Below are 13,272 nucleotides of genomic sequence, written 5' to 3' on the forward strand. Positions count from 1 at the left end.
AGAAAAGGGAATCCGGCGGTTTCCCGCCGGATTTCCCCTGCTTAGGCAGAACCTCCATGGCGGCGCTGCAAGCAGCGCCGCCATGGAGATTCCGACCCCCTTCCCGCCATCCTGTTCCTGGCGGTTGTTACCGCCAGGAACAGGATGGCGGGAACGGGTGCCACTGGCATGGGCAGTGCAGGGGCCCCCTAACAGGGCCCCAGGGAGATTTTCACTGTCTGCATTGCAGACAGTGAAAATCGCGACGGGTAAAACTGCACCCGTCGCACCTCTGCAACACCGCCGGCTCCATTCGGAGCCGGCCTCAGTTTTGCACTGCCTTTCCCGCTGGGCCGGCGGGCGCTCCCTTGGCGGGCGCCCGCCGGCCCAGCGGGAAAGTCAGAATGGCCTCCGCGGTCTTCTGACCGCGGAGCGGCCATTTGGCGGTTCCCGCCAGGCGGGCGGCGTCCGCCGCCCGCCAGGGTCAGAATGACCCTCTTAATCTCTTCAGGAAACTCCTTGTGCACTGAAAATTGATGCACAGCCAAACCGGAACGACGCAGCCTGACTTCCCTAGTGAAGATAGGACACAGCGCCTGCCTTGCGACCATAAATTAGACGTACAGCCCCACTGGAACAACTCACCGCCGAACCAGAACGATGCTGCCCGACTTCCCGAGTGAAGAGTTGATGCTGTGCCTGCCATGTGATAGAAAATTTGACCAGCACCGTACCGGATCAATGCAAAGCCTGTGACTTCATCCCACATGCCCAGGATTTTCCCGCTTCACCCCTGGGTGTCAAAAAGATCCCTGCATTGCAATGAGGAACCAAGCTTGTGCACTAGAAATTGACGCAAAGCCCCTTTCAGAGTGGAAAGAAATGACGCATCATTGGTGCTGCACCAGAAATTCCAACGCACACCCTATTTTTCCATGCATCTCCTCCCCTGCAGTCTCCATGCATGTTATTTTTTACAAAAAACAGGTACTTTGTGCAAACAAGAGACAACTGTTGATTTCTAAGATTTAAGACTTGTTTAAGTCTTGCAAAAGTGATATTTCAACTTGTGCTTATTGAATCTTTATTGTTTTGACCTTAATTAAACCAGATAAATATCCTATATTTTTCTAAACCTATGTGGTGTGTTTTTGTGGTGTTTTCACTGTATCTCTGTATGATTTATTGCACAAATACTTTACACATTGCCTTCTAATTTAAGACTGACTGCTCAGTGCCAAGCTACCAGCGAGTGGGCCCAGGATACATTTGATTGTGTGTGACTTACCCTGACTAGGATTGTGATCCCTATTTGGACAAAGGTGTATACCTCTGCTAACTAGTGACCCCATTTCTAACATTATTCTATAGCAGGTCGGGTACAGTATTTTAAGCAATGGATTGCAAGACACCATCAACCAGACAGGGTGCTGAGACTAGGTTCTCCTGACAAGATCCCTTTACAAAAGCTTTTACTTACTCTAAAAGGGCCTAGAGGCAAAATGTCTGCTGAGTTTGTGGTGACTGCATACTGTTGGTGCAGATGGCTACAAAAGATGTGAAATAGAGTACCATATTCCCCAGACCTCTGAATAGACACACTAAAAGAGGAAATTGAAGGGCAATAGCTAATTGGAAGGGGTCGGGGATCACCATGGTAGGAAGCCTCAACAGAGATAGAACACTTCCATTGTTTGAAGAATTTAGGACAGAATTTGACTTAAACCCCAGACACTTCCTCTTACACAGGGTGATCATGAATGCTATACGCAAACACTGGGGGATGGGAGTGATAGAACTCCCTTTCCATAAAAGTTGTACTTATGTTGCAATGGCAGTGGAAATGTTTAAAGCAGTTACCTGATTATACAGGGCAATATGAGGAGATATTAATTCCCTCATGGTACCTACCTGAATTAGGTGGGAGGAAGACATGCGGTCTCCAATAGACAACGCAAGCTTGACGATTGTATTTGAAAGGATACCTAAAATCTCTAGGAATGCGCGGTTCAAGTTAATCAACTTCTACATAGTACATAGTGCAATTTGACAGATGCAAAATGCCCACGCTGTGGTACGGTGGGGGCTGAACTTTTCCACATGATTTGGACCTGCCCGGCCCTAGAGGCATATTGGATGGGGGGTCACAGAAATCCTAGTGAGAGTAATAGATGAACAAATAACATACGACCTGGCCTACTGCCTATTGAGTGATTTCCTACACACAGCTAAAACAAAAGTCACAAGTAGATCCCAGAACCTGTGGTTCCTCCTAGCCAAGAGGGAACTAACTCGTAATTGGAAGTCAGGGAGAGGGCCTCAACTAACCACCTGGAGGAGGGAGCTAGAATGGTGAGGGAGCAATGAGGGAGAGGTACTGCTCTGCGGAGCTCGCCGTGGGCAGCGTCCCATAGTAATGGCCAGGGCATTGGAGGGGCTACTGGAGTACCTATAACACCTAATACTCCACAAACCAAATCGCCACTCAGTATGCCAAAAACTAACTAAACTTAATGGGGGAGAGGATTACTATCCACACAGCACTAAGGACCAGGAACCCTCCACTTACTCTTCATTACACTCATAGGACAGAGCACTAGCGTTCCATAATTGTACACTCATGACACACAAAGCACCTCCAGCAATACCATGAGAGTATGATGGGGCAAAAGGAACATGGGGCGGATGGGAGTTGGATGAGGAGGCATTGTTGAGAAGCTATATATATATATATATATAGATATATATATATATACACTGTCAACTTCGAAATGTGAACTTCATATGTTCTTACATTGCCTGTTGAGTTTTGTATGAAACTAATAAAACCTGTTAAAAAAAAAAAACTAATCTTAAACCTTTTTCAATTTAATTTTAATGATTTTTTTATTCTTAAAAAATGTCTTTCAACTTATGTAATTTTGTTTATTAGAATGGAGTGGAGTGGCATATTGTAGAGTGGAGTACAGTGGCATTGAGTTGAGTGGAATGTTGAGTGGAGTAGCACAGAGTGGAGTGGCATGCCATAGTCCAGAGTGGAGGGAGACGCCTTGCCCAACTTGCAAGTAGAGGCAATCAAAAATGTGGAGTCAATCAAGGTTGGCAATCATCTAGCCTTCCAAAAACAAATAAACATGGTAGTAGGAATATGCATTGGCCTCTTATGCTATTCTAACAAAACTTTGTTTTTTTCTTCCTTTTCAGCCAGGAAAATGGTGATACTTGCTTTGATCATAGCTAGGCTGGACTATGCTAATGCACTCTCCTCAGGGCTGCTGCACTGCATGGTCAAAAAAGGGAAAATAGTAAAAAATGTGGTAGCTTCTCCCAATGCTGAATCTGCTGTGCCAGACCCATATCTCCCCTCATCTGAGGGAGTTGCATTGGCTTCCAATTAACAAACAAATTACATTTAGAATTTTACCTTTAATTTCAGAGCGCTGTATCAAATTGGCCCCAGATATTTGGCATCTAGGATACAATGCTGCAGCCTTAAGAAATGTTTTTGTTGCTAGAGTAGATATCTGGCCAGGGTTCCTAGGGCCCACTTGTCTAAAGCTGGAGGCTGTTCCTTTCTTATTTGGGCCCTCTAACTTGCAATAAACCCCCTTAGATCTTTGACTAATAGATTTTAAGGGTCAGTTAAAAAATAAATTAAAAACATGACTATTTGCTTAATAATTTGCTGGCTGCTCTCCCCCTATTGACTATTCTTCTGAGAAGCCCTGCACTGTACAAATGCTGATTTCATTTCAGTGTAGCGGTGTATCATAGAGTGTCTTAGAGTGGAGAAGTGTAGAGTAGAGTGGCAGGTTACAGAGTAGCTTTGCATGTTGCAGTATAGAGTGGTGTCATAGAGGGTCATAAAGTGGAATCAAGTGCTGTACAGTGGAGTGGAATGGCATGTTGTTGAGTGTCATAGAGTGGAATATTGTGTCACAAAGTAGCATAAAGTAGCATGGCGTGGAATAGAGGAAGTTGCATGGAGTGCATGAAGTTGAGTAGAGTGTTGTAGAGTGATATAGAGTAGATAAGAGTGTTGTAGAGTGAAGTGACAGAGTGGGGTAGAATGCCATAGATTTGAGGAGCGTACAGTGTCATAGAGAAGAGTAGAGTGCCATGGAGTAGAGTACATTGGAGTGGTGTAGAGTGGACTGTCGTAGAGTGGAGAAGAGTGCTGTGGAGTGAAGTGGAATGGCATAGCATAGAGTGGACTAGAGTGTCATAGACTTGAGTGGCATGTTGTAGAATGGAGTGGAGGGGTGTGTTGTTGAATGGAGTATAGTGGCGTAGAGTGGAGGGGAATAGATTGGAGTACAATATTGTAGATTGGAGTGGCCTAGTGTGGAGTGGCATGTCATAGATTAGAGTGGAGTGAGTTGTCACAGAGTGGCATGTTGTAGTGTGTCTTAGAGTGGTGTGTCATAAAGTGGAATGGCGTTTTATAGGGTGGAGTAGCATGGAATGTTGTGGAGAGTCATTGAGTGGAGTGGGATGTGCATAGAGTGGAGTGGCATACTGTAGAGTAAATTGGAGTAGTGCAGAGTGGAGTGGTGTGTCATAGAGTAGAGTGGAGAGGTATTTCATAGACTGGTGCGTCATAGAGTGTGTAAGTAGAGGGGCAAAGAGTAGAATGTGTCAGAGTCACCAGATCCTCGGGGTCTGTGCACGTTCCCAACATGTCCACCACTGAACAGCTCCAAGACTCTGATAGATAAATCACAGAGACTGAGAGAGTCCAAGAGGGGAAGAGGGGATTAGGAAGGAAACAGCTGGGAAGGAGACCTGTAGTAAGAAAATTTTTAGAACACATAATATGAAAATTATATCTCCTGAAATCATTACTAGACTATGGGGGTCATTCTGACCCTGGCGGTCCATGAACGCCATGGCGGAGGGCGGCGGAAGCACCGCCAACAGGCTGGCGGTGCTTCCTGGGCTATTCTACCGCCGCGGTCAGAAAAGGGGAACCGGCGGTTTCCCGCCGGTTTTCCCCTGGCCCAGGGAATCCGCCATGGCGGCGCTGCTTGCAGCACCGCCATGGGGATTCCGACCCCCTTCCCGCCAGCCTGTTTCTGGCGGTGTCCACCGCCAGAACCAGGATGGCGGGAACGGGTGCCGTGGGGCCCCTGGGGGCCCCTGCACCTAACAGGGCCCCACAAAGATTTTCACTGTCTGCTTTGCAGACAGTGAAAATCGCGACGGGTGCCACTGCACCCATCGCACCCCTGCAACTCCGCCGGCTCCATTCGGAGCCGGCTTCCTCGTTGCAGGGGCTTTCCCGCTGGGCCGGCGGACGGCCTTTTGGCGGTCGCCCGCCGGCCCAGCGGGAAAGTTGGAATGACCGCCGCGGTCTTTTGACCGCGGTGGGGTCATTCGGCGGTAACCGCATGGCGGGCGGCGACCGCCGCCCGCCGCGGTCAGAATGACCGCCTATGTTTCTAAGCCTAGTCACTCTGAAAACATGAATCCAAGAGTTAAATTTAAAATGACTAAGTTTCAAGATGGCCGGATACCTGTAGGGGAATCAAGATGAATTAAATGAAAACTTTCTTATTCAAGTACTTTCCTTTATATGAGAATCAGAAAAAACATTCTGACAAAATTTTAAACCAGTCATATAAATCCTGTTTTGAGAATGCATACTAGGACCATACAATATTGCATCTAGAAACTCTGGCCTTCTGTGTACTCTTAAAATGTTTCAACACAAATTGTGCATATTGCAGATATATATATATATATATATATATATATATATATATATATTAAACACCTTAAAAGGATTGTGCACCATGAATAACACAATATGGATTCAGGAAACAAATCACATAACTTGTCAACTCGAATATTACGTAATAAATATCTTAGAATAGTAGCATACAATAAACAACATGAATTAAACTCGAGGAGAGAATCGTGTGTCTTGCCAATTCGAGTGTTACCATGTAAAATACCAAGAAATGGTAACACACAATGAATATCAAAGTCAAATCATCATTAGTCGAATCGCGCGTCTTGCCGATTCGTAAAACACGATGTAAATGTCAAGGAATAACAGCTCACAATAAATAACAAGATCAAAGTACAATTAAACGAATCGCGCTTCTTTTGCGAATTCTTAAGCCACCATGTAAAATGTCAAGAAATGGTAGTGCGCAATGAACAACAAAGTTAAATGCTCATGAAACGAGTTGTGCGTCTTGCCAATTCGTAAAACATCATGTAAATGTCAAGAAATAGTAGCGCGCAATGGACAACAATGTTTAAACACTATTAAACAAATCGTGCGTTTTGCCGATTCTTAAGCCACCATGTAAATGTCAAGAAATGGTAGCGCGGAATGAATAACAAAGTCAAACCTTTATGAAATAAATTGCGCGTCTTGCCTATTTGTAAACTACCATATAAATGTCAAGAAATGGTAGTGCACAAGTAATCTGTTACTCATTTAAGAATTTAAACCGAGAATATGAAAATTCTAAATAACGGTGTCGGGACAGTCCAACCACTGTCTTACCGCCTGGAACAATAATCACCAATGAAGGATTAGGGCAGAAGACTGGAAGATCCAAATAGGCCGCCGGGACAGGAGCTCAGGAAGAAGCTGCTGCTCTGCACCGGGACCTCTGAATAGTGAGCACTGGGAGTTGGGCTGGCTCTCTTTTATAGAGTCTTGGCCCAGCCCAGAACCACGCCCAGGCATGTTGCAGGGAAAGTCTCTGGAAGGCCCGGGAAAGGGGCCACACCCTACCACACTCTGAAAACCTGCAGCAATACATTGCAAAGGAACAGTATTTGGAAGCATATTAAAAATAGGTTTTCAGAATTGAACTTTGCAATGCAAAAGGTTAAACCACAACATATCAGCACAATGCATAAATTACTTTGTTTTGAGAGTGCTGGGTTTTTGCATTTTTGTCGCCAATAGAGCGCGTATTGCTCTGGTGTTGACAGAATGGGATAGAGTGGACTAGTGTGTTGTACAGTGAAGTGGCATGTCATACACTAGAGTGGCATGTCATAGATTGGAGTGGCATGTTGTTGAGTATCCTAGAGTGATGTGGTGTGTCATAGAGTAAATTGGAGTAAAGTAGCCTGGAGTTGCAATGAGGGAGTTGAGTAGTATGTCATAGGGTTGAGTAGAGTGTTATAGAGTAGCACAGAATGGAGTTGAGTTCAGAGTCAAAGAGTTGAGTATAGTGGAGAGGCATAGAGAGGAGTGGAGTAGAGTGGAGTGTTATAGATAGGCATAGAGTAGAGTGGAGTGGTGTGTCACAGAGAAGTCTGGAGTGGCATAGAGTAGAATGATGTGTCATAGAGTAGAGGGAAGTGTCATGTCATAACATGGTGTGTCGTATAGTGTGTTATAGTGGAGGGGAATAGAGTGGGGTTCCACGGAGTGGAGTAGTGTGTTGTACAGTGGAGTGGGTGTCATACAGTGGAGTGGCACATTGCAGAGTGGAGTAGAGTGGCATGTTGTTGACTTGTCAGGGAATGAGTAGTGTGCCAGTGCCATAGAGTAGAATAGAGTAAAATCAGCAAGAATTGGCATAGAAAGGGTTGCATAGAGTTGAATAGAGTGGCATAGAGTGGAGTAGAATGCTGCAGAGTGGCAGAGATTATAGTGTTAAACAGCTGAGTGGCATACAGTGGAGTAGAATATCTTAGAGTAGAGGAGTGTCCAGTGCCATAAAGTGGAGTAGAGTATGGTAGAGGGGAGTACAGTTGAGTTGCATAGAGTTGAGTGGCATAGAATAGAGTGGCATGTTGTAGAGTAGAGTGGAATGGCATGTCATCGAGGAGTGGGTTGTAGAGTATCTAAGAGTGGAGGGGAGTGGAGTGGTGTCTCGTATAGTTGAGTGGTGTGCCCTAGAGTGGAATGGCATGTGGTAGAGTGGCGTGGCGTTGGTGTGCCATAGAGTGGAATATTGAAGTGTAGAGTGGCATGTCATATAGTAGAGTGGAGTGGCGTGTCAGAGAGTGACATATGGTAGAGTGTCCTAGAGTGGGGAAATGTAGAGTGGAGTGGCATACAGTGGAGTTGCATGTCATAGAGTGGAGTGTCATAGAGTGTATTGGAGTGTCATGGGGGGGAGTGGTGTACCATAGAGTGGAGTGGCATGTTATAGAATGGAGTGGCGTGTCATAGAGTAGAGTGGAAAGGTATTTCATAGACTGGTGCGTCATACAGTGTGTAAGTAGAGGGGCAAAGAGTAGAATGGGTAGAGTGGACTAGTGTGTTGTACAGTGAAGTGGCATGTCATACACTAGAGTGGCATGTCATAGATTGGAGTGGCATGTTGTTGAGTATCATAGAGTGGTGTAGTGTGTCATAGAGTAAATTGGAGTAAAGTAGCCTGGAGTTACAATGAGTAGTATGTCATAGGGTTGAGTACAGTGTTATAGAGTAGCACAGAATGGAGTTGAGTTCAGAGTCAAAGAGTTGAGTATGGTGGAGAGGCATAGAGAGGAGTGGAGTAGAGTGGAGTGTTATAGATAGGCATAGAGTAGAGTAGAGTGGAGTGGTGAAGTGTAGAGTAGAGTAAAGTGTCATAGAGTGGACTGGAGTAGAGTGGAGTGGTATAGAGAGGAGGGGCCTAATGTGAAATAGAATGTTGTAGAGTGGTGTGGCATAGATTTGCATGGTATGTAATACAGTAGAGCTGAGTGGCATTTCCTAGAGTGGTGTGTTGTACAGTGTGTTACAGTGGGGGTGTCACATAGAGGGGAGTGGCATCTCACAGAGTGGACTGGCTTGTCATAGAGTGGTGTGGCATAGAGAGTCATAGACTGGAGTGGAGTGGCATGGAGTTTAGTGGTGTAGAGTTCTGTGGCATGTCATAAAGTAGAGTGGAGAGGTGTATCATAGAGTGCCCTAGATTGGAGCGGCATAAACCCAGAGTGGTGCACAGTGAAATGGCATGCCATGGAATGGAGTGCCATAGTGTCGAGAGGTGTGGAGTGTTGTAGAGTGAGCGGCATGTCGTAGAGTGGAATGGCGTGTCAGAGGGTGGAGTGGCATGTCAGAGAGTCGAGTGGCATGTCGTTGAGTGGAGAACGGTGGCTGAGAGTGGAGGGGCAGAGAGTGGAATAAAGTGTTGTATAGTGGAGCGGCATAGAGTGAAATGTCATAGAGCAGATTGAAGTGGTTTGTTGTAGAGTGGAGTGTCATAGAGAGAGTAAAGCGGAGTTAAGTGGCATCGAGTGACATAAAGGAAGTAGAGTGGGACAGTGTGGAGTAGAATGTCATACAGTGGCATGGAGTGGAGTAGAGTGACCTTGAGTGGTGAGACAGAGTGGAGTAAAGTTACATATAGTAGAGTAGAATGGATTGTGTTTCATAGAGTTGAGTGGCATGTGATAGAGTACAGTTGCTTGTTGTAGACTTGAGTGTCATATCATAGAGTCATTTACCGTAGAATGGAGTGGCATAGAATGGAGTTGCATGTTGTATAGTGGTGTAGTGTGTCAGAGTGGAATGGCATGTTATAGAGTAAAGTGGGATGTCGTAAAGTGGAGTAAAATGTAATAGAGTGAAGTGGCGTGTATTAGAATGGATTCAAGTGGTATGCAGTGCGTAATGCAATGTATTGTTTTATTTTGTTCCATTTCAATAGGTACCCCAGTACTTTCTAGATAGTTTCACAAGAGGGTACATTGTGCTAACTAGATGCTGTGGTAACAAGAGTCTCAAGAGTTTCACTGTCTGTAAACAGTGTGGTACAGAGTAAATTCTCTTCATAGAGAAAACTAGTTAGCTGGAACAAAACCTGGATTAGGCCGAAAGGTGTCACATGGTGCAGGTTCAGACTCAGTCCCCTGCAGTACATGTGATTCTGACACTCTAATCCAGTAGTCTCATTAGGATAATGAGAGCCTAAGCAACTATAATAGTGTGTAGGGGAAAGAGTATAATTAGGGGTATATAAATGCAGGGAATAGTATTCTTAGGGCAGGACAGTAAAAGTAATTCAGTGTATTTATTCTTTTTGGTCTCCCTCCGTGCTGTCCCTTCCCATCCTGCCCTCTTCCTTCCTTCACTTACTCACTGCCATTGTCTGTGCTGTAATAGCAATCATAAGTGGGAGCTATCAAGAGATGGACATCTTGACCCTCACATCAACCCTGAGGGGTTCATCTGGCTGACACAGCTGGAAGACATAGGGGGTCATTATGAACATGGTGGGAAAGACCCAACAGAATCCTGCCGATGGCGGCGAATGGAAACCCGCCATATAATGATTGAAAAACCCAACCACGCCAAAAAATCCCAGACCACCACTCCCGCCAGGACCCTGTCGGCGGGAATCCCGGCCCATCCCACCCCACGCCGCCTCCGCCAAGCACACCCACATCCCGCCCTCCAAATAATGATGCACAAATCACCTCGGCGGACAGTGGTGGCCGGATGACCATTGGCGGCTGCGACCGCCACGGGCGGCAAGTGGCCCCAACAGCAACAAGTGCACACATTGGCTAGGCCTATCTCCCACACACCTGACACACATCCAGAACACCATAAAACACCCCCATACACACCCTACAATCCCTTGCAACAAAACCAGGACCAGAAGACTGAGAGCACTAGAGCCAGACAGCGAATGGCAGCATACAGGACACGCATATCGACCCACACAAGAGCACCCATACCCCGTCCCCAGTCCCGACGCCATCCACCACCCTCACCATGTCCCCCCCAAAAATCCATGCTTCACCGAAAGGGAGCTAAGGACCATGGTGGACGAGATCCTGAAGGTGAAGCCACAAATATTCGGGTTCGAGGTGCAGCACACACCAATTGCGTGGAAATTGGAGCTGTGGCAGACCATTGTCAACAGGGTGAATGCAGTGCGACACCTTCCACGCACCAGGGATGACATCCGCAAGATATGGAACAACCTGAAGGTGAACGTCAGGGCCATGGCATCCAGGCACCACATTGCAGTGCAGAAGACTGCGGGAGGACCGCCACCAACACCACCCGACTACACCGACTGAGAGGAGAAGGTACCTGCCTTCCTGCACCTAGAGGGACTCACTGGACTCACTGGAGGAATGGCCTTGGGTAAGTCATCTATAATTACCCCATATACAACACATCTGCAATGCATGCACCACCCCACCCCACCCACACCCACCAGGACCAACACCCCACCCAGGCATCAGCCACCACATCCACCACCCTGCTTTACCCACAACTCACTACCAGGCCCACATCACTCCCGCTGTACACAGCCACCCACCCCTTCACGTACCCACAATGGAATAATACCCCCACCACAATGTAACCCCACCACTGCCACTAAATGCAATGTCCATCTCACAAAGGCACCCTGGAAGGCCATTGAAGGTCACACCAGCCCAAAATTGCACAGTTCTGTCCACCTCAAACCCTCAGGCATATGTAACAGACATGTCTATGTCCCCCAACAGGCACCACCACCCATGCAACCCTAATGGAGGGGACAAGGAGTGCCACAGCACTCCAGGGAGACAGAGGCACCTCACAGGACACTGGTGAAGGATCCTTGGACACTGATGAGCAGGCAGGCCCCTCACACAGCCATTGATGCTCACCATGCAACAGCCCCACCCAGGAAATCACTGTCACCCCTAACACCCAGTCAAGACCAGCAGGCCAGGGGAGGTGTACCCACACCAGTGGACCCAGGGCACAGACAGGTGGAACACAGCAACAGAGTCCACAGTCTCCCACTCCCAACATGCAGGAAGGCGAGGGCCCCAGTACAAGTGGGACATCAAGGCCTGCGCAGGGGACACAGGCACAGGGGGCTAGGGCAAGTTCAAGTGCTCCAGTGGGTCAGGGGGTAGGGCACCGGATGGATGCAGCAGCCCAGGACGTCATTGCAGAGGTATTGGGGGCCTACCAACATACCCAAGACAGGTTGACACTGATTGTGTCCACCCTGGAGGAAAGTCAGAGGATGCAGCTGGAACAACATCAACAGGCCATGGAGAAGTGGAAACAAAGCAATGCCACAATGGCCACCATTGCTGGGGCACTGCTGCAGTGGGTCAACATACAGTCAGACACACACACCGGACAAGAGGCCCCCACAACAGCCCTGGACAACCAGCAACAGATGACCCAAGCAGCAGAAACATCACAGGAAATACCCTCCCAGGAATCACAAGGGCAAACCATGCCAACCCAAGAAGCTCCACAGCAGGCGCCCAAACGGAGTCTCAGGACAAGACATGGCACTGGAAACCCAGCTGAGAACAAGCCCCACTCCAACAATTGACACTGCTACTACTGCAAAGCAACCATCCCACCCATTCACCAACTACACTTCACTGAGGGCAAAATTAAGTACTATACTACAAATAGGACCCACCTATGACATCCAGCAGGGCTGCCCCCAAGTCGATTTTGAGGACACCCAACCCTTACGACTTCCATCACTGTATATAGCACATTTCACTGAATTCGACCAATAAAACACATTTCACACCTGTAACACTGTCCCCTGTCTTCGATGTTGAACAAAGTAGAGTATGGATGCAACTGGCAGAGAACAACTTTATTGTCAATTTGTGCTTGGTGGTGGTAATGTGTGTTTCAAATTAGACAAGGAGGGAATGCATATATTGTCTGTCAGTACCATGCTGAAGAGGTCCATGTCTCGCCTATCATGACCAATATCCCCTATATGACATGGCACACTGACAGTATCAGTCACTAACCACAATTACAGGCTTAAGTGCCAGACAGTTATTGGAAGTAGAGTTGTATCAGTTGGTTCCTGGAATTGACATCTTCCCCTTCCTCATCCTCACCATCACTCTCCTCACCTCTCTGACGTAACTGATCAGGACCTATAGCACCCTCAGCCTCCAAAAGGGGGATAGAATGTCTCACAGCCACGTTGTGCAGCATGCACCAGGCCACCACTATTCTAAACACCTTATCAGGCCCATAGGCTAGGGACCCCCAAGAGACATGTAGACACCGGAATCTAGCCTTCAGGAGACCTGTAGTACACTCTATCACCCTCCTAGTACGTCCATGGGCCTCATTGTATTTCCTCACTCCATCCGTCCCGGGATTCCTCACTGGTGTCAGGAGCCAACGCAAGTTTGGATAGCCAGAATCACCTAGAAAAAGGCTCAATACAGAGTCGTCATTGTAATGTCCCTTAGTCAGACAGGCAGGTTCTCTGCAATGTGTCAGTTAGTGACAGGCAAACTTACCTATGATCCACCCTCTGTCCTCTTGTAGTTGTTCCATCTTCTGTGGCACACTACTGTTCCTCAAAAAAATGAATC

This window comes from Pleurodeles waltl, chromosome 5, assembly GCF_031143425.1.
Source record: "Pleurodeles waltl isolate 20211129_DDA chromosome 5, aPleWal1.hap1.20221129, whole genome shotgun sequence".
NCBI lineage: Eukaryota > Metazoa > Chordata > Amphibia > Caudata > Salamandridae > Pleurodeles > Pleurodeles waltl.